General features: G+C 38.7%; 1 protein-coding gene across 9 annotated transcripts in view; it reads right to left on the bottom strand.

The window, feature by feature from the left end:
* Positions 1-14,822, bottom strand: part of LRRC4C (leucine rich repeat containing 4C) — a 513,499-nt gene extending 498,677 nt beyond the window's left edge. For 4 of the 9 annotated variants that reach the window (XM_072039041.1, XM_072039048.1, XM_038180181.2 and 1 more), the window contains exons 1-2: positions 14,430-14,647; positions 2,836-4,372 (exon numbers count right to left, since the gene is read on the bottom strand). The gene's annotated coding sequence lies outside the window, so the exon portion shown is untranslated. Of the gene's footprint in view, positions 1-2,835; positions 4,373-5,767; positions 5,842-13,731; positions 13,869-14,429; positions 14,648-14,705 lie in introns of those variants that run through there. The other 5 variants (XM_072039043.1, XM_072039047.1, XM_072039044.1 and 2 more) reach the window with 5 other exon arrangements.
* Between the last annotated feature and the right edge of the window lie 9,860 nt (positions 14,823-24,682).

Raw genomic sequence — 24,682 nt, forward strand, 5'->3', positions numbered from 1 at the left:
AGAAGGAGGAAGGAATTCATGTGTAAAGTACCCCGGGTCTCAGAAACACAGAAGCATGTGCTGGAGGAGCTTAGTGCCTGGTTGGCTGACTTTAGCAATGAGAAAAGGAAGCTGCTCAACTAACTGGAACTAAATGAAAAAGAAATTTCAGTTTTTTTCATCTTCCACTTATTCTTAAAACAACATTTAGATAATGAAGCTCAAGAGTCTCTGTACCTACAATTCCTGCTCATCACAACAGCTTTGCAGGCCTTCCCTTCATATTTCAGCAAGATGCTGGAATACAAAATGTGAAGTGGAGTGAGCTCACACAAGCACCTGAGCCGTACACAGAAGAATACATCCTCCATGCTAGGCAAGAGTGAAGGCGTTTGGGGCATTAGGCTATGAAATGGGATTAAAATGGAAGGGTCACCAAGATGGAACACTGAAGTGAAAACACTTGACTTTCCACAGTTCTTTTTAACTGCACATTAAAAAAAAAAGAAAGAATCCAACTGCTGCTAAAGCCTGTTCACACATAAAAACCTGGCAGGACTGAGTATTATCCATTCCCATTACTGCCATAAGAATATAAATGGTATTTGAAACCAGAACTAAATCACGTGATATAACATGTTATATTAAAAGGGGGAAGAAGCGCTAGATTTCCTCTTCAGTGAACATGTTAATATGTACAATAAAAACCATTTGCATTAGTCTGCAGTATAAGCAGATAGTAAATACTATACCCACAAAAATCCACACCAGTCCCACTTCTGTAAGGTTTGATGATCAAAGAGATAGATGGAAATGACATCTGGAAACCATATCAAAAGAGCAGTGACATCCTTTCTGTTCCTGCATACAGATGACTACCTTTCCCTCTTAGCTTAGGGTATACAACACTACTAAATCACATCTAACACACCAGAACACACAGAATTACTAGTGGAGCAAGCATGTTGTCTTCTCCCCTAGATTATAAAAGTTGCTTCATTTCATTTCCCTCCTGCTTCATCCAACGTCTCTGCTTTGACACCCTGCGTTATACTTGAATTCTAAAAATGGGGCAAGGCTCTGAAGAGCTTCACCCTCCCCTTCCCCCCCCCCAAAAAAAAAAAAGAAACAAAAAAAAAGAAGCACATGGGGACTGTTCCCCATCATTAAAAGATAGCTCACTATCTAGCAAAATAGATGCATGTGCTACATGTGATGGGGCTTGAAGAAAGTACGATGAGGGAAAACTATGGCAAACTGCATGCTGCCCAGGAAGAGATTTCTTTGTCATAATCATACAGTAAAAACATGTGCAATACAGAGCATCACTTCCAGAAAATGAGGGGAAACACACCTATAACCAGTTTTTCTTTCTTCCTTAATCCCTCTTTAAAGCTATTATGCAAAACTGATGGGAAGCAGAGGGACTGACTGACAGGATGCAATAATGTAAAGTGATTTGATTACTCTGAAGCAGAGCCTTTTCATTAAGTTTTTAGCCTTGCAACACAGGATCTATTACAAGAAGGCTCATTACACTTTTTTTGTACCAAATGGATTAAAGGTTCATCCTACTTGATGTGTCCTTCACAAATCTTACGTAATTCCCTTTTTCTTTACATACATTACACATGTATACATATAAGCCCCTCTAGCATCCGATTTAGTAGAACTATTTTAATCTATGTATTTTTACACAAAGTAATCAGCTATGCAGCAGTCTTTCAAATAGATACCATATCCTTCAATATTAGTCATTCACATTCATATAATTGAGAAGGAGTGAGTGCCTAACAATTCCATTTGGAGAAGCAAGCATCTTTGAAATGTATTTACAGATGGTTTTCTCACCTCCTTGGGAATGCTAAGTACTATCAGTGCAGCAATAAAAAAAAAAGCTCAACTACAAGAGCTCCAATTCTATTGTAATGCAATGCTATTTTATTTCTATTAAATAATGAAAAGACAGGAGAGAAGGCTGCAACAGTCATGCTGTACCCACAGAACCAGCATGCTGGGGAGTCAGGGGAAAAGAGCCAGGTTTAAACACTGAGCAGTATCACAGTCATATGAATGAAAGATCAAGAAATATTGGAGAGCCATGAACCCTGCTGGGTGAGACATTTACTCTGGCTGCTTTAATGCCTGCTAGGCACTTCCACCCCCAAAATTAAGGGCTCCACAAAAAACTCATTTATGATTGGCACTCTGTTCCAGAATGAGTTATTGTTTAGCTCTACATATCTCATAAATTCTATAGCCATTAAAAAAGGGGGGCCGGGGGATGAAGAAGCATTCAAAAGGTTAATGAGAAACAAACAGCTGAACTTCACATAAGTGATGCACAAATCCTGTTTCCATTCTGCTACCTTCTACTTCCACTCACAGCAGCAGAAGCAGCATTTTACTTACATATTCATCATTCCAGAGCTGAGTGAAATGCAGAGAAAAAATAGACAAGATTTATGAAAATATGGAGACTTCTACTGACCACATTACATGAGCTTTATTTCTTACCTATTCTAGATCCTTTCCAAATATTTTAAGCTGGTCTGATGATAACAAAAAACCTCCCAATAAATTCTAATACCTTTGAAATGAAAGGAGCTTTCTAGTACTATTCAAGTAATGTTTTCCAGCACTATTATCATTATTCTACAAGCATTTTTGCTGTGCAAACAGCAGGGAAAAGAAAAAGGATAAGAAGACAAAAAGAGGACACAAATCATAAGCACAGAATTTACAAACACCACACTCCATGCCACCTGCTACTCATGTTTAATCTTTTTTTCAAGCCCAAACAAACAAGCACAATCAGGCAAGGAGACAGAGGGGTAGACAAACCCCTGGACTTACCTTTTTTATGGTCCCTCTGCAAACTTCTCCAAAAGAAATGTAAATTCCTCTAGCTGCACTTGATTCGTCTTGCTTTTCTCTCTCTCGAGTCACACAGAAGCAAAACAATTAGTTTTCAGAGGTTCCATTTACTGCTCTTCCATCCCCAGCAAAATGCGTCCAGGAGACTATGCCAAAAGTAAGCCCAGAACTCAAAGGCAATTGGAAGAGGGCGCGTGGGGGGTTGCTGAAGGACCAGATTGCAAAAATTCAGTAGCTTGAGCACAGAAATATCCTACCGTACAATATACCTGGCTTCTTGCTCACCAAAAAACTGTAGTGCAAACTGTCAGTAGTAGCCTCCAATAGCTGCTGTGTGTGCTGCAGATGGTACGTCTCACTGTTACCTTCCCAGATGGGTAGAGGATTCAGAGAGCAGCAAAACCAGGGGGTCGCCTCCAAACCAGGTGGATTGCCAGCCACTCATTCGCTCAGTCCAATTAATCAAGACAAGAACAGCTCAGTCACCAGAGGTATCTCCTTCCAGGGTGCACAGGATTATGGCAAGGTTATTAATCTTGCTTTGCTGCATCCCCCCCACCCCCTACATTCAGCAGCCTGCACCGAGATGATTGCCAGCTCTGTCTCTGTCCCTGTTCTACTGCATTTTGCTCAGCCCTCTGTTGCTGCAAGTGAAACACAGAGGAGGGAGGAATACTAATAAGGTGGTTAGCTACAGTTTCTTTAAGGCATTCTACATACTGCCTGAGCACGTATATGTGCATGTGTGCGCACATGCATTTTCTGTGGGGCAACGTGGATTTCTTTGTGGCTGAAATGGGACCTGTTTCTACATCGAAGTCTGAATTAATCTGGATTATCACTTAATGAATATCAGAGCCAGCAATTGTATTTTTCTTCGGATAAGAGGAGGGTACTAAATGTTCTAGCAGATTAGGAAGGCAGTAATGGTTACTGGGGGGAAGCACAGGGTTGTGCAGAAACCACACCATGCCCTGAACAGCGCATTTGGTTATAAAATGCGTTCCAAAGCAACTCAGGCACTGTTTTAGAAGTCATTCTTTTATCCTGTATCAGTCAGATTTTTAAAATCAGCATTATCCGTCTCTAGATTAGACAGCAAAGTCAAATATTTTTAGAAAAGAAAATTTCTGGCAGGAAAACGGAAATTTAGGAAGTTGGCTGAGGCAAACATCCAACGCTGCATTTATGAAGGTGTTCAAAATTCTCTCCTTTACCGAAAACTGTTCTTCTGAAAGCTTTCACTCATGAAATGAGTTTGGTGTTCTCAGACCACCACCCAGAACAGAGTTGCCACATATTCCTAAGCAGTTGGTGTGCACTGGTACATTAACCTGGGTGTTGTTGCTGCAGGTAGAAGTCCTTGCTGTAATTCACTCCCACGAAGTACGAATGCAGTTTTACTGTCTTCGCTCTCCTGCAGGTACTCCAGATCTTCTGCAGCAGGTTCAGGATGCAGGGTATCCACAATTCCAACTTTCTGCAGCAAATGCCATTTTCACACTCCTTCAGGAAACTAAAAGAAAAAAATAAGACACTCTTCAGAAGCATGTTTATTTATTTATTTTAAACCATAGTAAGTTATACCTTACTGTGGGACTGATAACTCTTTATCAACCTGCAGCTTAGTTCAGGGGTCTGAGTAACCAAATACACTTGACAGAGCTCCCTATTCAATGAGCTACATGAAATGAGTTCGGTGTTTCATTTCACAAAAAGAGCTACCACAGCAAAATTTAGCAAATAAACTGTTTGAATGAGCAGAGATGGAAGCGCTGGTGTAAATTTAGGCAGCCCATCCATGGGCTAACTGGCAAGAAAGCTTGGATATACCAACCATGCCAGTATTACTGTTACTTTAGCTTAGAAAACTGCAATCTAATATGGCACTGTTACCACAAAATAAGAGCCTTCTGGTAAGCACACACTGCAGTTTTGACAGCCAGTGAACTTTAAAAAGAAAAAAAAGGCACAAAAAGGCTGGATCTCCATGGTATCTGGAAAGGGAAATATAGGGCACTGTAGGGAACCGTTTCAGAAGATGGAAGATCAGCCCTGTTCCACTAATCACATGTACTCACTTGGGCTTTTGTGCATTGTTTCAGCTTAACCTACAATAGAATTTAAATCTAAAATGATTTATTTATTTGGAAGCCACAGAACTAACAGGAGACACTGTAAATTGCATTTTTTTCTTCATTTTTGCTGCAGCTGTTTTTCTTCTCTCCTTCAGAAGTCTCCTCCTATTCCCAACACTGCATGATACCTTGTCTTTCCATTTGAGCTCCATAAGCCAAGAAAACAGTATTCTCATTCATCACGAATGTAACTGAGCCTATCCACACAGGAATGTGAACAGATAGGAGCTTGGACACTGAAGACCCATCTAGCCAAAATTTTGTCTCTGTTAGTCACCATCACAGAGAAACTTGTGATCAAGGGAGGCAGACAGTGCTATTTCCGCAGTACACTGGTCTGACCCTCAATTTTCCATGCCAAGAGGAATTGTGAAGTCAGAGACAGGAACAGCTTCCTTGGGTACACTACTCACAGCTTCACAGGCTTCTCTCATATCCTGCCTGGGCTTTTCCTTTACACTACGAAGCCCTAAGAGAGTCACCTGTCCTTCATATTGAAGTTACTCTACTTATTTGAACACTTGTCACATACCTTTTCCACCTCATGCAGTACCCCAAATTCCACAGGCATGCCAGAGACTTATAGCACCACGTTGATACTTTGTTTTGAGAAAGCATCACCCAGAAAGCGTGAAGTTTCTGCTTTCTAAGAAAGCAGCACGAATGTTTTGGCTACTTTCAGATTATTAGCTTTAGCAGTGATGTAACATTTGTAGTTCTAACTAGTCAACCAAGCATTTTATGAAAAGACCTCATGTCTAGACCAAAGTTACCTGTCTGCAGTCTTTCCCACCTCCTTAAAGTTGTTTTTTCCAGGTGCAGTCACAGTCTGAGTGCCTTTTTTTTCCTTAAATTACAGAAATAATTCATCCAGTTAACACATCTCATGTTTACAATCTCTGGGATCTGAACAACAGCAGACAGAATTAAAGTGACTTGCATTCTAATTTCCATTCTGCAGATTATGTGTTAAGGAACTGGGGAAAAACAAAAATGAAGTGCCATTCAGAGAATACATTACTGTTAGCAGCATCCTCCAAGTACTGCTCACCATAATCCCACAGGTAGAGGCAAGGCCCTCTGTCCTACCTCATCTGTAGTTAAGCCTGTGTTACAATTATACCACCCGCTAATGACTTCCACGTTAATCAAAATGAATGAACATCCCTTGCATTTCCAAGGATTGGTTGTTTCTTTGTTTATGAAGACGTAACAATTTGGACAAATCAGCTCATCAATCCACAAACTACTGGAGTCTTACAGACATCTTTGTTTATACTCCCACACGATGCTTAAAGACAGTTTACAAGCACAATACCAAACAAACAAATACACCACCCCCTGCCCAAACGTCTTCAGCTCCCTTTCCATCTGGCCCCAGCCTAGCTCAGCTGTACGTGCTGACCCATCAGTCTCACACTTCTCAATACCAATGCTGTCTGAAATACAGCACAGGTCAATTGCAAGTTCTTATTGCTCCAAGTCCTTACCAAGGAAAGCACCGACCTAGTACAAAATAAGAAAAAAATACTGAAGCAAAACACTACCAAAAACTTTTTTGTTAGCCCATTTTGATTTAGGTAACTCTAAATCTATATGAAATTTGTAATCCGAACCTCAATTTCTTACTCTTAATTTTCAGTGACTCGATCAAGACAAGTCACACCTAATACTACAGTTTCCAAGCCAAGTTAGATATTAGCAAGACCATAGAAAGAGATGATTCATGTTCATACAGGCAGGCAAAGCTCATCAGGTACAATGTTACTACTTCCAGCTGACAACACTACCCAGATGGACACACTAATGGCAATCATCAGAAGCAAACACACACCAGTTTCTCAGCCACTCCTTTCCCCACCAGTCCTAACTTAAGCCCAGCATCAAGAGATGGTGGAAAGTCCTGTGCTGGCCTATGAACTGTAGAACTGAGGAGCAGCCCTAGAGCCTTCTCCTGCTTCTCCCAGAGGGCAGCAGCAGCTCTTCCATAAGGAAGCCCAGCTCCTGCTGCCCCAGTGACTGAGGCACCTCCACACCTGGACCACACAGCACTAGGAGCACTACACCTGCTCTCTAGTAAACAGTTCTCCCAGAAGTCATACAACCTACTCAAAACCACAAAGGTTTTCAGGAGACACAGTGAAAGACATGAAGCCATGAGGAAGATGCAGAGAAGCAAGAGAATGTATTAACTGGAGGGGAAAAAAATACTGAACTCCTAAAAAGTTTGCAGCATTTATATTCAAGACAAATGAAACATTTCTACTGCACTAAGCATTTTGTAGAAAGTATTGGGTCAGGGTCTATCTATTCCTGTTACAATAAGCACAACAGTAATAATAATCTCCTTCTAAACCTCTTTGCCAGGAAGTACAGAACTACTGCAAACACATTGTGTTCTTGATACCTTAAGCTCCCAGCCACAGGCCAGTGAGCAACATAAGCAAGCTCCTATGAGTAGAGACACACACTAGGCATTATAATTAGGTATTCATCACCCTAAAATACAGGTAGCTGCATCAAAAAGTGACACTTAAAAAAAACTTTTTGATCAAATTGAGCAGTTTTCATTGTAGATATTTTTAGTTCTAGAGACATACTATCAGGCTCAAATTTTCTTCTTAAAAAATGTACTGTAATTCAGCGCCTCAAGTTTGGATTTCAGACTAATCCTGGCACACTAAATACAAATCATAGCTACCTTGATTTTGTGCTATTTGGCTGCTATTATTTGAAGACAGATTTAACAACACCTATACCAGACTTGGGCAGAAACCTCAACTTTATTGGAAGTCAAACGGTAAAATTTTGTATTTCCCTTTAGGGGAAAGAAAAAACAAACAAACAAACAAAAAAAACAGATGTCTAAAGCTTTATTTGAAAGTGTTAAAGAAAGGCTACTTAAGAAGCACAGATATTACAGAAAAACAAAAAGTCTTCACACACAAAGCCTATATATATACACACACAAATATATATATATATATGAATTATATGGTAAGTGTATGTAGCTGCTACCTGCCAACCAAATAAATTACATTTTTGACCCCTCTTCTCAACAGACAGGAGAAATTCTTCAAGGGTAGGGACATGGCCTCTGTTTGCCCTGCCTTTCCTCTTTCACAGGCATCAGCATGCAGCCACTGCTGTGAGCAGAACACTCCAATGCACAGACCCTCAGCTTGAGCTGTTATGAGCCTTCTGCTTACAATTGCTTGCATTTTCCTGTGGCATCCATCATTTCTCCTCCCCTCTGTAGAGAGGGGCTGCAAGAATGAAAGGGTGGGATACATCTCATTAAAACCAAAGTTACTCAAAACATTTGTTTGGATTTTACTCACACCACTGAGCACTTACTAAAAACAGCTGGGTTGTTGAAGTATACATCCAAGCTTTAGTACCACATCACTGTTTAAGAAACAAGATGGTTACTAAACTGAAGCTAAATACCTTGGATTGATATAGCTTATACTGAAGAAGCACTGATTGCAAGAAAAATTAGGGTATTTCGCTGTTACATTTCTGTTCCCCAGATTTTCATGTTCTAAGTAGCAAGAAGATTTTTAATTCAATTTTTAGTTAGCCATAAATCCCTCCATGACCTTTAACTTAACATACATTACAGTAAAAAAAAAAAAAAAAAAGAAATAGTGAAACAAAAATTGGAAGCTGACTACATCTCAAAAAAATATTTTGAGTCCTAAATGCTTTATTTCTCCAGAAGCAATTGCTATCCTCTCTGTACCCCTAATGCCCATCAGCAGAGTTTTATTATTTACACTGACTCAGGTTTTACTGACTGCAATTAAGATCATCTGAGTGGGATAGTTTCATCAATATTCCAGCTCTTGAGAGACTGCTGTTTTTTTCCTTCCAGGCCCAATTCCTGGTTTCCTTTGAAGTCTCACTTGCATACATAGGAACTCAGCAAGCCACCTAGACTCAGTGACACATAGGTGCTGGTAAAGGAAGATAAATACCAGAATGACAGGAAAATTAGCTTTATTTTAACAAAATGGTGTCCTGTGTGTTTTTTTCTGAACACTGACTACCAAGGTCAGTTAAGAGAGGTCAAAATGTCTTATATTTATGACTGTAGAATATTGTAGATATTGCAAAACATGTTTCCAAAAAGTTCTAAGTGGACACACCATTTGTTACAGTTTGTTTGCGTGCAAAAACATACATATATCATAGAACAGTTCAGTTGGAGGGCACCTACAGATATTGTCAAGTTCAAACTGCCTGTCCTCTTCTGGGCTAACCAAGAAGTACAGCATGCTACTAAGAGCATTGCCTAACTGCACTGGGCATCAATCATCTCACCAGGAAGCCTGTTCCAGTGTCTGACCACCCTCAAAGTAAAGACATTTTTCCCAATGTCCCATCTGAACCTCCCCGTGTGCAGATTTGTGTTGTTCTTTGCATCCTGCCATCAGTTCTCAGGAAGCAGAGGCTGGCGCCTCCCTCTCAGAAGGCTACAGAGAGCAACAAGGTTGCTCACAGCCTCCCCTGCTCCAGAACAGACCACCCAACTGTCTCCACGCTCTCCTCATAGCGCATGCCTCCAGCCCTTCTACAGCTTTGTTGCCCTCCTCTGGATGCTTTCAAGGACCTTAAAAGTATTTTTGTTGTAGAGCCCCGAACTGTACACAATATCCAAGGTGAGGCCACAACATGAAATACAGTGGGGAATCACTTGTTTTGACCAGTTACTGTTCACTTTTTTGTGACAGAATCAAGACAAGAATCACAAATAAAAATAAAAAAAACAGGTTTCACAAGAACAAAAAGACCTGAGACTTTGAGCTTAACCTATAGTCCAAGCTCTGTGATAGCAAACCCGATCCTTCACGTATCAGTGTTGTTGAAATATAGCATCCAAATAGATCCTAAGAAATATAAAATCTTGTCGCGTTAAAGGGGTGTAGCTGATTAACCGTTACGGGCCCGGTTGGATTCAGAGTACTGAACCAGTCGGACATTCACCAAAACTGGGGGTCCGTTCGGACATTCACCAAAAACGTAATAACCGCCTGGGGGTCCGCTCAGACATTCACCAAAAACGTATTAACCACCTGGGGGTCCGTTCAGACATTCACCAACAATGCATTAACCGTCTGGGGGTCTGGTTAGATTCAGAACACTGAACTATCACGGATAACCACCCTCACCCTAGTTGCATTAATGAGAGCTATCACAATGCAATCAAGTATGGTTTATTACAGCAACAGATAATCAGGTTCTTTTGGATTGCCGGTGATAGTGACTATCTGCAAAAGCAAGCTAGTATGCATGAAATACACAGGTGTTACAGGGGTTCTAGGTGCGGGTTCTAGGTGCGGGTTCTAGGTGCGGGTTCTAGGTGCGGGTTCTAGGTGCGGGTTCTAGGTGCGGGTTCTAGGTGTTACAGGGGGAAGAGAGGCTCAGCCCGTGAACTGATCCCAGGAGTCAGGAGGTCCTAAGGATGTTGTATGTCCTTGGGATGGTATCTCCCCTGACGATGGTATCTTCCCTAACATCCCCTCTCTCTTGGGCCAATTTATATTATTTTCTATCTTTTAGGTGGAGCTTGAGTGGCTCTAGTCAAGCATATCTTAGTTATGATTGGTGTAAAGTTTTCCCGTCTCCGTTTAAAGTAATAGGCTCCGAGAAATTCAGAGCGCATGCTCAGTGAGGGGTGGTCGCACCTTGGAGGCGGGTAGCTTTTGGGATGGAGGTGTGTTTTGGTATTATAATGATATTATAATGAGCAAAAAGTACACTAGGGTACAGCATTTGTCAAAACATGACAGGTCTTTGGCTTAGGGTGGCAAAAAGTGCAGCTTTGTGCACAAGAACAATCGAGGCCCCACCTGATTACAGAGCCTAGCCGTGGTGTCTCCACTCCACTCCACGCTCCGTGGTGTTCCTTAGAGCTAGCACACCAAGTTTCCCCAGCGCGATAGCATCTAAGGTTGGGAGCCTAGGGAATGCTCAGATAACGCAGTTATGCCCTACCCTGAAAGCCTCTTCAATGCTGTACCTTTTCCTTAAAAGTGTGAATGTTAGTTTTATTTTCCTAGTTACTTCAGGCATTTACACCACAAATCTACTTCAGCATAAAAACAAAGAGGTGGCTAACCCTCTCTGAGAAAGAAGTGAATTGAACCTTGTACACAACTGCACTCACAAAACTTTAAGGGTTAGTGCACCCCATGAAGAAGAAAGTTGTCACATTAACAAGGAAAATCTAAAGAAGAAAATGTAGTTACATGTTTTGCTTGAGGAAGTGATTAGATTATTACCTTTGCAGTTACCTCATGAAATTCAGAGTTCTATTCATGTCCATCTCTCATCAAGCTCGTTTCTCAGTTACTGCTCTCTAATGTACATTTACCAGCTTATAGTCTCATCTGAGCAACAGTGCCTCCTTCACTTATCATGGAAGACTGTATCTGAGATATTTTAAGCTCTGGAGAAGTTAATGCTGTAAAGATCCACTGCTGAGCTTTATTATCTCAAAAAAATGGATATGCTGATAGCCTTTATTACAGTCTTTGACAACTTATTTTCTGTTAAACTTTTTTTTTTTGTCAGTCCTTATACCAGAGTCCCTCACGTGCAATGAAGCATTTACTGTACAAGAATTTCCTTTACTGTTCTTACTAACACCTACATATCACCATGGGCAACAGACAGGAAAGGATTAGCTTTTCTTATGCTAAATTTTAACCCTAAGGATAATAATACTAAAAAGAAAAGCAGATCAGTTTGGACTTGAAGTTAAGGCAGTTCGATGCACACGCACAGTCCAAACCAGTGCAGCACTTCTGAGTACATTTTAGTACCAGTAATTTTAACAACATTAAGGTACATACAGATACATCTTTCTATTTAGTAACAGAAGAAATAGCATTTATTTATCCTAAAAGACATTCCTTTCTATTTTGAGCATAGTTATACACATCTACCTATGAGCTTGTCCTGCGAGATTCTTTTCACAGTTAAGAAGAGTCAATATTTCAGAGCATTATTCATTTGTTCTGTTTTAGGCACCTACCTTTGAGAGGAGACTAGATCCTCCAATGCCCAAGGAATGCTCACATGACCAGCTCAGACCTAGGTATAATGCATGGGCTTATATTTGGTGCTAGCAGATTGTTAACAGGGGATAATCTGCAACCATTCACCTTAGAGAAAGTATCTCACCATAGACGTTGCCTCACTAATAGACAAGCTCCCTCTAGACCGAGAGGTCTATTTCCTGGTGGTGCCGACAGAAAAGAGTATTTCTTTAAGGTTTAACTGAGAATATATACATATATGTGTTTGTGTGTGGATATATATATGTATTTAAGAAGCTAATTGCCTATTCTTCATAATGCTACCTCTATTCTTTGCCAGTCTCAGAGCAGGAACGTCATCTTCCAGTGCTTGACAGTTTTTGGTCTGCCCCTACTTGGCCTGGTTGATCCAGGGATAAAGGTTTCCCTGTACTGTGATCAATACACAGACTCACATCCTATTTCCACCTCAATCACCTGTGTGCCCTAGAGTCTACTGCAATTACTGAAAGCACAGTTATGAGAACCTTGAGAGGTTCACCAAATGTGTTTTGGACACGTAATGAAAACTGAAGAACTTGGATATGAGCTACCTCTATTAGCTGCCATTGTGGTGAGCTTGTTCTTTCTGAAATGGGTGAAAGAAACAAAGGAAACAGCAGGGGTAGGAAGGAAGAAGCTATTACTGAAAAACTTTTCTATATATTCTGAGAAAGAAGAGTAACATTATCTTTGAAGGAACACAACACACACAAGATAATTTTGATTGGAGCAGTAGGATAGGACAGAAATCCAAAAGAGAAAGCACACTGAGTTTGAAAACCTGTAACTAAAATGAAACCCCCAAAATTCACATTTCAGCATCACATGAACAGAAGGCTGAAGGATTAACCAACAGACGATGAACAAGTAGATTGTAGAAGTTACTGTACATGAGAGGAAGTAAGCACCTTCAGTAACTTGACGAATACATCCTCGATTAGAATATCTAAAAATAATCCAACTAATAATTACCTCCTCCCATAGCACATTACTCCAGGGAGTGCTCATTACAAACAAGTTGTAGCAACCGTAAGATTTACTGGGGTTCAATGGTTCCCCAGTTATTACTATTGGCAATTTGTTGAAGGACATTGGTCCAAGAACAAATAAATACAAACTACTCAAAATTTAACTTGAACTGCTAGTAATTTGTGTGGGAGAAACAGTTTTTGCTAAGCTGCCTTGAGTAATTCACCAGTAAGAAGAGAAAGCCTTCTTAAACTTGATTTGGGCCTATCAGATGGAAACAGAATACTGCCAGATAACATAGCTCTTTGAGGCAGATACATACCCACCACAAAAAACAAAATAATAACAGGCTAGCATCTAATATGGAGATGAACATTATTTTACATGATAAAGAAGTCTTGACTAAAAATCATTAAATTAATTTAAGGTTAAAAAGATAGATTATGAAGTACAAAACCTGTGTGATAATTTTGATCATTTGAAGCTTTAGAATTGTGATTCATAGACAACCCTGTAAAGCATTTTTGGATTACACATTTGCTGTCAAGTACCTCCTTCAGGCTAAATGTTTCAAGAAAATTAATTCAGAAACTTCAGAAAGTGAAAATTACAGTAAAAATACTTTGATTTGCTAAGGACAGCATTACAGCTAACCCACTGAATTTTTCTAGCATACTTACACTTTGGAACAAGATTTCAGTTTGGCAGTTAGCTCTCTGCAGCATCAGAAAACTTCTGTCGGTTATGTTTTGGAAGAATTGTAAGCTTGTAAAACAAATATGCAAAACTTAAAAAACCTAAGTACATTCAGTTCACACTCTCAACAGCGAGTTACTATGACTTGGCAGCTAGGCTACTCGACTATAGGTCAGACTAACCAATAACAATGCTCAGGCCAAAGGTACAGGGTTGGGGAGAATTCAGAGAAAAGAATTGCAGGAAAACATGGCTGAATTTGCCCTGATAGCTATGAAGGAAAGAACCCATGAGCACCATGGGACTCAGTCAGTTCTCCAGAAGTCAGAAGGCACAGGCAGGAACTGCCCCCAGAAAGGAACCCATGGCCCTTGCTGCCTACGTGCTGAACCCAGCCAATGCCCTCTCACAGGAAGGAGGCACATTTTCCTGTCTGGCATTTTCTCACCATTATTTTTGGCACCACATTCTATAAGATAATAGTAGAGCTATACATGGTGTTTGAATGTTAAATAGTTACCCTCAAAAAGGGGGTCCAGAAAGAATAAAGTTCCCTTGAGTTTAGGAGCTTATAAGGCACGAACAGGGAGGATTTAACAAACACATCTTCTTAATTTCTGTTCATCAAGCCATTAGATAGTTAAAAGCAACTTAAACACAACATCACACGCGCATTCCTCACCAGTCCTCCTGCATTCAGCCTCCCCTCAGGCACGTCGGCTGCCTCCTCAGGAAACATCTTTCCAAGGTCCAGAAGCAGCATCCTTTTCTTCAGACCCCAGAAAGCACACAACCCTTCTACCAAAACTGAGACATAGCGCCACAGAAAACAAATAAACAAACAAAAAAACTGTTACCTCAACTCTTTTTCATCCCTGCAAGCTTGTAACACTGCTCCTACCCTCCCAGACTGCATCAGGAAACGTGCTTGTGTCCCACCCCCCACAACCCCACACACCTGTGCTCATCCCCACACTGCTGGGACTCCTCACACCATGGTGCTAAAATTCACCTATTGTTTTTGTTTGTTTGTTTGTTTTTTAAATATGAAATGTTCTGAGCTTCTGTTCCATATGTACCATGGGGGTCATGTTACCACCGTATTAGAGAAGAGCAGAGGAAAATAACAGAGGAACATTAATATTCATGAAGCTCTCAGATAGTTTAAGAATAAACCCCATGGAAAGGCATCTTGCTTAATAACTGTGTTCCCAGGAAAGCATTTGAAGCACTCACAGTAAATAAGACATATAAGACATGAGGTCAGGCACCTCAAAAGCCCAAGTTGAGAGCACAGCGAACAAGCAGGAGGCATGCAGTCACTGGGACCCAAGCACACACAGGGCTTCTGCAGATCCAGCCACGGGGAGGCCTCTGCGGGGCCTAGGGCTCTCCATGCTGTTCGGGGTCACAGCATTCATTATGAATTGTCCATTTCCTCTGTTTACACACAGACTTGCCCTTGTTTCCTGTACATGGTGTGTGCTGCTGTGAGAGGGCCGTAACACTAAGCTAGTACATGATTTTATTTTGGCCTGTAAGACATACTATCATAAAATTATATTTATCAACTGTTCCTGTGAACCTACATATAAATGCTTTCATTCTCCTGTGACCAGAGCATGTAACTAATCAGGTTAAGTCTGTGCCTTCATGGGTTCAATTGTTATCCTTTAAATGTGAACACCTGGACTCAGGTGCTCAGAGCATCAAGACCCTGACAGCTTACACATGTGTAGGTTTTACCACACATTAATGAGTTACTGAGCGCAGCTGAGCTGAAGTATTTTAACCCATTACAAATGAAAGGTAAAATACCTTAGCCAAAAGTTTCTTCTGTAGAGAATCACATAAATAAAAAGTAAAAATAAAATTGTTTTGCATCTACTATAGTTTGCTAATACGGTACAACTGTGTGTACCTGAGTCCTACCCCTCCGCTGCCTGCACCACATTGAGGGCAAACTGTCTTTGAACAGATATCTTTTTGGTTTGAGTATTTTCTTCAGAAAAAGTTTCATAATCAAAATGTCAGCATAGAAATCAGTGTAATTTAGAAAAACTTAGAGCTTTTAGATGGCTTTATAGGCATACCAGGGGAAGGAACATATTTAATTTTACAGATCAGAGGACTTCATTGAAGAATAACCCTGAATGCAAAGGTTAGCATTAGCATTACTTTTGATGGTCTGTAACCCAAGCAAGGTTGCTTATTCATTGTCATGCTTCAAAATGAAGAAAAAATCTCTGCAGAAATCTCTAAATGTGGGATAACAACCCTGAGGGGAGCATAATAATAAAAATCATTAAAAAAAAAAAAAAAAAAAAAAACAAAACTCTTTACTCAGTTGATAGGATTCAAATCAGAAAGATTGAATTTCTCATTAATAAAGGAAATATGCTTGCCATTTCACAGAAGAAAAATACTTGGTATATATGTTTAATGTTATGCTTTTAAGAGACATTTGAACAAGCTGTTGCCTTGGACATACTGACCTGGATCCTAAATTTTCAAAACTTGTTACCAGTAATCGACAGGCTGAACTCTACTTCTGAGAGTTAGGTGAGAGATTATTTTCCCCAGTATATATACGTTAAAAAAAAAAAAAACGGAAAAAAAAAACTAGCCCTCCAGAAAGAAGAGCTGTGTTCTTCAACTAAATGCGATTATGACTATATTTTCATTGGAAAAAAAGATCTTTCATATTTTTTTGAGGCAGCATTTTTCAGAATTGTACATGGTGCAGGCTTTAGTCTGTTAACTAATCAAAATTCAGTCCCACATATGCTCTCACCAAACTAAACTGACTACAGTGATATAAATACCTTGTATCACTTTGTCTTCATTAGGATTTCAGGTTCTCTGGCCAAATTTACTTTTGCAATAGAAAATGCAGCCCATGTAGCAGTTTTGGAAAAGAAATTAGCAAGAACCAAGAGGAACCAAATCTGCAGAGCGAGCATTTCCATTGGAGCAGAAAATTAGACTGTAGCTACAACTTCCACCACTCTCACTCTTCCAAACACAAAACAAACAAACAAGAAACAAAATTGCCCCAGCCCCCTGCACCACCCATCAACACCCAGAGGAACTGGGGTGAACTGGATGTAACAGAAAGCAAACCCAAGGGAAGGGTTCTTCCCTCAGTATTTGTTTTGTTGTGCACATTTTTCTTCCTTCTGATTACTCAAATCAGCAATTAGAAGACAGCAGTAAGATATGGTAAAAATTCTTCAAGTTAAGGCCATTTTGCTCGTGAAAAGATGCATTAGTCTGTACCTCACAATCAGTCCATATTAACCTGCCTGCAGCTTGCTGTGAATTCACCACCATGATCACTGCTCAAACACTGCATTGTCTACATTGATTTTATAGATGATATATTCTTTGTAAAAGAAGCACTGAGTAGTTCTTTCTCGAAAGCTCATGTATTACATTTTTTAAACCTGCTATTTAAATTACCCTTTAAAAGATTATTTTTCTTAGTGCTGACTATTTAGAAAGGCATATTTTCCCTAAACAAACTCATCCCTGATCTGTGTTTAATTCACAATTACTGGCATTTCTGAAATGAGGGAACACCTACAATTCATGGCCTCATTGAGCTATTCCAGGTTTAAGAGGGAGCTGATTTCTCATCTGTCACTCATCATCACCATTAAACTCTGTTTGAGTGTCTTCATTGATTCCACATCTGGAATTTTGCATACTAAGTAAATTTTATTACAAAAATCAGGTTCTGCTCTCCAGTGTAACAGCTAGAAAATAGCATATAAGAGGTAAGGAAACCATTTCAGCTGTAGACTCGCTTCACTAATAAAATTCAAAGTCTTGCAGACTTCCTGGGGGATTACTGTTCAGATCAAGTGTGTTTTGGCAGACTCATGCATTTAATCACCCCCAAAGAACCAAACTCTACCATAAAGTATACTTCTCCCTGCTATCTGAAGCCAGAAATAGCAAAGAAAAAGAAAATTCCAGAGAGATTTATTTTCAGTCTGGAGTTGTAGAAGACTAGATTGCAGTACAGAGGGATTTATACTACTTATTATTATAACAGTCAAAGACATTCAGATAGCCATCAAAGTGGATCTTCACTGTACATTAGCCCAAGAAAGCATTTTATTTCTATGTCTAGTCAACAAGAATGTATATGTACACTGTATAAAAATGTATATGTACACTGGATAAAAATCAACTGAAAATGCATAAAATGCAGTGCTTTCTGCACCTATTTTTCATCTATTAATTTTAATTTTCTGGTCCTAAATTTCTGTAAGCAGCTTAAAAATATTACCTTGCTGTCTTGAAAACAGACTGACAATGTCTAGGTAAGAGCTGGGACCTGGTGAGCTTGAATAATTAAAATAAGTTTCAGAGTACTTTGTAGGACATTCAGGTAAAAAAAAAAAAAAAAAAAAAAGTTGGGTTTTCCAATGCCCAGTTCCTCACTTACGCACAAAACTATCCATGTTGTAGTTTCACTCCATTGCAATGCTATCAGCACCATAGCATCTGTTTGCAGAGACAAAGGCCTAGCTTATCAAAGGTTTTCAGGCATGTAATTAGTTGCCTAACTCTCAATAAAATTAATGGGATATAAACACATAAGGAGGATAAGGGACTTTACCTACGGCCCACTCCCTAAGGAATCCAGGTACAAAGAACAGTCATTATAATTATCAGTCAGATGATAAATGTCCAGGTAAGAAACATAATGGCCTTACGATGCGAAAGTGAAGTCCTTTAAGTACATTTTCTTTATGTGAATGACAAAAAGTACATATGTAGCAGTAAAACCTGTCCAGAGTTATACAGACTTTCCTCTTGAATCTGGGCTTGAAAGCAACTTGATTTAACACTGCAAGAGCAAGCAGTTACCTCTAGGATCTCCTATGCCTGCCAGTGACCCTGTCCCTGTCAGAGGGACATCAGAGGCATGACGGTGGATTAGATGAGCATTTTGGTCTGACCAAGCACAGCTGTTCTTGACCTTCATTTTCTTTTACTGTTTGATATACCAATCTGCATGAAGCTTCCTATCCACCCAAGGCTCTATACTTGAGTGTGAAAGGGCCTAGCGTCTAAAGTTTGCTTAAAGCAGACTTCAGCCATGATAGACTTCTAGGACAGGAGACACTCAGGAAGATTTATCAATTCACTCTAACGTGCATTGCCCTGTTTTTCATTATTATCACAGGTACTGCTGAACTGTTTGTTGTTGAATTAATCTAAATACTAAATCATCTTAAAAAAGATCAGAGTGTTCAGCCCTACACCTCATTTTTTGCCAATATTTTCCATGAAACTCTGTAACATCCACGTTTACAGACACAAAGTAGTATTTTTGTCTTTGTATTGCTCCCATGCCTAATGCTTCTTATTGGTAAATGGCAAGCTCCCTACAAAGCAGCAGGCTTAAGTTTGGCAAATTGTCACCCTTCAGTTTATCCCACACCTTCTGACACTAAGGTCCTATCTTCATCAGATATATTTCAATTCCTACCTTACTCACAGAAGATAGAAGTACTTATATTCCACCCAATTAACAGGTTTTCAACTTTATGCTTACAATATATTTCAGCTTACTTTCCTCCAGCTCTTTCAATTGCCCTAATTATCTTGCAGTTGTGCCAAGAGCTCCTACATCTATCACTCCCAGTCACAGTTATAGTTGGGCATCACTGTGTAAACTAGCTACCCTATTGCTCCAGATAGTTTAAGGCACTGACTCAGGGAACCGCCTCTCACAGCCAAGTGCATTACTAAATAACCCTCTCTCTTATCTTTCTACTCAACTTTTATATGCAACTTTTATATGCCACTGCTAGCTGTCCTCCTTGCTGCTCGTAATCCCAGTGTTATGCAATGTTGGTTTTACACAATGGGTATCTAAAGGTGCTACACTTCTCGTACAATTGGTATCAAGTATCACGCACACCATTCAACAGATCTTGATAACTTCAAGTATCTAAAAAAAACTCAAAACTTTTTTTTTTTCTTTTTAATTTTTTCTCTTTGGTGCAGACTCCTAATTGGCGCACAAGTCCTGTTGTACCCTGTAACCAGTATCCTGGTTTTGACTTTAAAATGTCATGATACCTTTACAAAAGCTACAGATGGATTTGAAGCACTCTGTTCACACTCCTCTGTTACCACTAGCCTGTTAATTTGATGAGCTGGCTTAATCATTTTTCTTATAGTGACAGGTAAAGTTACCTGTCTGCCTTTAATGTACACACTCTGCAAACCATTAAGGGAGGAGTTGTAAACAGTCCCAACAAATCTCTGTAATAACTCATGTACATAAAGTTACTCATGGATGTAATGATTTGTAGAAAGAAGACCATATTTTATAGACGAGCACAATTTTATAGAATGCCTGGAACTGTTTTCAGCCATGGGATGTGAAACTATATCAATACATTATTGTTTTTTAAAGAGTTGAAAAGTGAAAGAAAATTACCGTAAATCAGATAGATTGTTTCTGAAGGCCATTATTTCAAACTTATTTAACCACTGAATCAGATGGCTCTGACAGGATGCTGAGTAGAAAGCTTTCTTTTTCAGGCTGTCCTTAATGTTTCACAGATAATTCCAAGAATATTGTTTTAAATTATCAAATGTATCTCCAAAAGGAACAGCAATTTTTCTTCTTTGAGTTGGTCAATAAAAAAAAAAAGATGAGTTTCATTTAGTGGAAGAGGGGGAGCCTTTGTTATTTCTCTTGTATTCCTCTTTTATATTGCTTTCTTGGTCACCCTTACATACATATGAATGCACACATAATCAGGTGGACAGAAGGCTTTGTTCTATCCTGCTGCCCTTCAGCAGGCTCTTTCAGTACTCTTCCAATATCAGAAGCATTTATTGATTTCTGCATACAACCTATAGTCTTAAAATTGTTTCTATTAATAGCTGGCAACAGTTGTCTTGAGGTAAAGGATTTAGGACTGAAAATATTGTTCAGTTCTCTTCCTGGTATTATTAACTCAGCATGTGTAATTTCTTAAGGTATCTCTTCTAGTTTTAACGTTTCCCAACAGTATTTTCCCACCACTGGGTTGCTATTAGAGTTAATTCCTTATGCCTTGATCCAAAGCACAGGGAGGTCTGTGGAAAGACTCCCATCAACTTCAGTGGGTTTTTAGTATATGCTTAATACTTTTTAAAGTGTTTTGTAATCCTTTAGTTAACAGATTACATTGAAATAAAAAAAAAAATGAAATATTGCAATATAATTTGGTTTCCCATACTCTCTTATTGATGTCTCATGCTATATATCAAAGAATGAACTCATAAAACAAAGGAAGATTAAAAAAAAAAAAATCACAAGACTAGAATCTATTACTTTCTCTATAACATGTCAGTATTAAATCACAGAGGAAATATAGCAATTATGTTAGCAAAAGATAGCTGCTGGTTTTTACACACCAAACACTTTGATAGCTTGACAGTTTGCTTTGCATTATCCATGAACTATGCTAATATTTACTTAAGTAAATATTTAGCTAGCTCAGAAAAAAAAAAAAACTTTTGTTATATCATAATTAGAAATTACTGGGAAAATATTGGGGGGAAAAAAGCATACTGACTTACATAGTAAGAAGCAGTCTGAGATGTATAATTCCCCAAACAGTCAATCTTCTTGGGACCTTCATAATATAATGTTTGCAATGGTGAAACTGACATACTGATAAATATAACTAGGAATAGTGTGTGTGCGCGTATATGTATATATATGAGTTTTTTAAGACCAGTATTTTCACAATATTGTTACAAACAATATAGAGTAAGGGATTGGAGAAGGTTCCAGGCCTATGGGCAGTGGGCGGGTGTCCAGGCAAGGCTGAGCAGGGCCATCAAAGCCTATGGGTGCCCTCAGAGCACTGGTACTCAACATCTAAGAGGGAAGAATTACAGTCTTCACCCTGTCCCATGCAAAAGAGATGGTGGAATTGTAAAATTTCTCTTTTTAAAATATCTTTTAAAAATTCTTTTCCTTGCAAAAGGAAAAGAAATAGCTTTTGACCGGGAGTATTCTTCTTACTTATGCTTCTAGCTTGTGTAGGCATATCTGAGCTACTCTGAACCTGTTAAGAAAAGGGAGAGAGGAGAGGAAGTTTGCTGATGATCGTAAATAATTCATGTAAACTGGCTTCTGCAGGCAGAGCAGTCCTAGCAGCATGAAGCTTAGCTTGGGCTAAGAGCCCAAGCATTAACTCAGCTTGGATAATTTTACAGCAAGCACTCATTTCTCAGCTTCCACAGCTAAAGTGGCCATCAGTAACAAAGCAAGTGTGCTCGACGCTAACACAGGATTATTGGGGCTGAACTGCATTAACAAGAGCATACATGAGTTTGTGATTCTTAATCGGAGACAAGGAAGTATTTCTAGTGTTTATTTTTTTCGCTCAGATACTACCCACTCCTTAATGTTTTTAGGGCTTATTGACCATTTCCAGACCACCTATGCCTTATCTACCTTAAAAAATGAAACTAGTGACTAGCACTGAGCATGTTCTTAGGACTCATAAATTGCTGCATGTCATGGCTATGTAGAAGATACCTGGATCTATAGCTCCTCTTTTTCTTTTTCTCTGCCTCTAATATTGCATTGCATGTGCATTCTGGTATTGCTTGAAGTAGAAGCAGCTGTACACCTGCACAGCCATGACTGTCTCTTCCCATTTGGATTAAGCAGCATTCCTGCCAGATGTATGGCTTTCCAGCAGCCCTCAGGCCTGTCTCTAGCTATGAGATTTCTGCAGTTAGGAAATATTCTTTCTTTTTTCTCAAGAAAATAAATATAACACTGTTGAAGTTGTTATAAAAGCCAAAGAATTATATATTCTCATTGGTAAACGTTTCTTCACAGAGGAGAAGCTTCTGAAATGATGATTGATAAATAAAAATAATAATAAAATAATAAAAAAGAAGAAGCTACTTGAATTGTACTCCACACTAAGAAATTATTCTTTTATAGACAAAACTCAGATTTTGTGCTCTTTTTTTCTTTGGAGAAGACACATATTGGCACTGTATATTCCACTGATGCAGTTCTGTTTATTTGCAGAGACCATGAACCTCACCACAAAAGGAAGCAATTAACAAGAGGCAATTTATTTGCTCCCTCTTTCAAAGCAGGAACATTCAGGAGCTCTTTTACTTTCCCACTTGACCTTTTCAGGACCAGATTACCAGCCTTTTTCTTACTCTCTCCATGGCTCTTTGCTGTATTTTCTGTTTGCCTCACCCAATGACTGGTACTCTCAGCATCCAGAGACTATCCAAACTCTCCTTTTATATGCCACTTGTTATACAGTGCATTCTTGATAGTCTTATATAAGCTCTTTGGCTATGTGCACATGAATATGCTACAAAGCTCTTGGGTTTTCAGTTTTAAAGCGTATTAAGCCTGTGTTCTCCTCAATTTTTTGTTCATAAAATCTACTTATAACACAGTGTTTTGTTTTTTTTTTTTTCTAGCTTTTAAAATTTTCTAGTTTTTCTGTAGACTTTTGATTGGGTAAAAAATCCAGGCCTATTCTAAGAACTCTGATGCTGAAAGAGGAATTGAGTTTTCATAGTTACTTAATTCTCTCCTCTACAATTTCTACTCACTGCTTACAAATAGTTTATAATGTTCTTCTTTTAAGTAGATTGTCCTGTTATTTAGTGTCTCTGTCATTAGATTACTTTTACAGTTTCCTGATATATTATTCAATCCTTAACCTTACAGTAATGTTTCATTTTAACCTTCTCTTAAATCACTTACCATTTTTTTATGCCTACCACCTGTATGGTATTTTTTTCCGAAGTATCTGTTCTTTGCCCTCCTGCCAAAATGATGTTCCATTGACAGTCCCCAGGACATACAGTATTAATATGAATTTTGGAGCAGATTGTTGCTTGAATTTCTTATTAGTAGTCCATCTCCTTTGAGTTTTTCTTTTTTTTAACTGCTCCCTACATTTTTTCAACAGTTTTAAGTAACTAGAGGTACAAATACAATTGCAAAGTGCTATAGAGATAGGAGAAAGCAAAAAAACATTTTTGAAATTGGACAGAAGTCTGGAAATCTCAAAGTGATGTGAGTCTGGAACATTCAAAAGGCAATTTTGTAGAAAAGATGCTGTATCTGAATTTTTGTTATTGTTGCTGTTATTTAACTTTGACACTGATTTTTGCAAGTCTACAGTGTGATTTGGGCATCCATGTAGTGTCAAGACTCTGGATAACAGCTCTGGTCCAAAAAAAAAAAAAAAAAAAGCCAAAATTTTAGTTTTAGTTTCACGTGAGAAGAAAATGCTTACTTCCAGACACAGGCAAGCTAAATTAATTTGAAAATCCATGAATGAGGTAAATATTAATTTCAGAATAACCTCTCCATAACACAGTAATTGAAAATTCACTTTGCATGTAAAAGTTCCTCTTGTATTACTTATCATTTTAAGGTATTAAGGAATATGGGTCGTGTAAAAGATGATATACAAAACAAAGTATTATTATTCTAGTAGTATTTCATATAATCTCCAGCTGAACAAGTGTTTCTGACGTTCAGTCTACATCCTAACTCTTTAAAATTTTGGTTTCAAAGTAAAAACAGATCCTTATCTGCTCTCTTCCGAAAACTATTTAATTATTTGCAATCTTTAATTAAGTCTTATCATATTTCCCATATTGTAACTCTGTGAAAATGTATAAAAGGAAAATGCTTTTTTTTTTTCCTGTATTTTTTTTCTAAATGGAAAAGCATTATTCATGTGTGCACCTACTATAGCCAAATACATGAACAGATAATTTCCACTAGTTTTTTTAAAGGTAAAGGTCAGGGGTATCATGTTGTAATTGTTGATATGATAAAGAGGACTTATAATAAAACAATGCAGCAGTATCCATGTTACTTACATGTTACTATGATTGGTGAGACCG

The sequence above is a fragment of the Anas platyrhynchos genome, chromosome 5 (genome assembly GCF_047663525.1).
Source record: "Anas platyrhynchos isolate ZD024472 breed Pekin duck chromosome 5, IASCAAS_PekinDuck_T2T, whole genome shotgun sequence".
Lineage (NCBI taxonomy): Eukaryota > Metazoa > Chordata > Aves > Anseriformes > Anatidae > Anas > Anas platyrhynchos.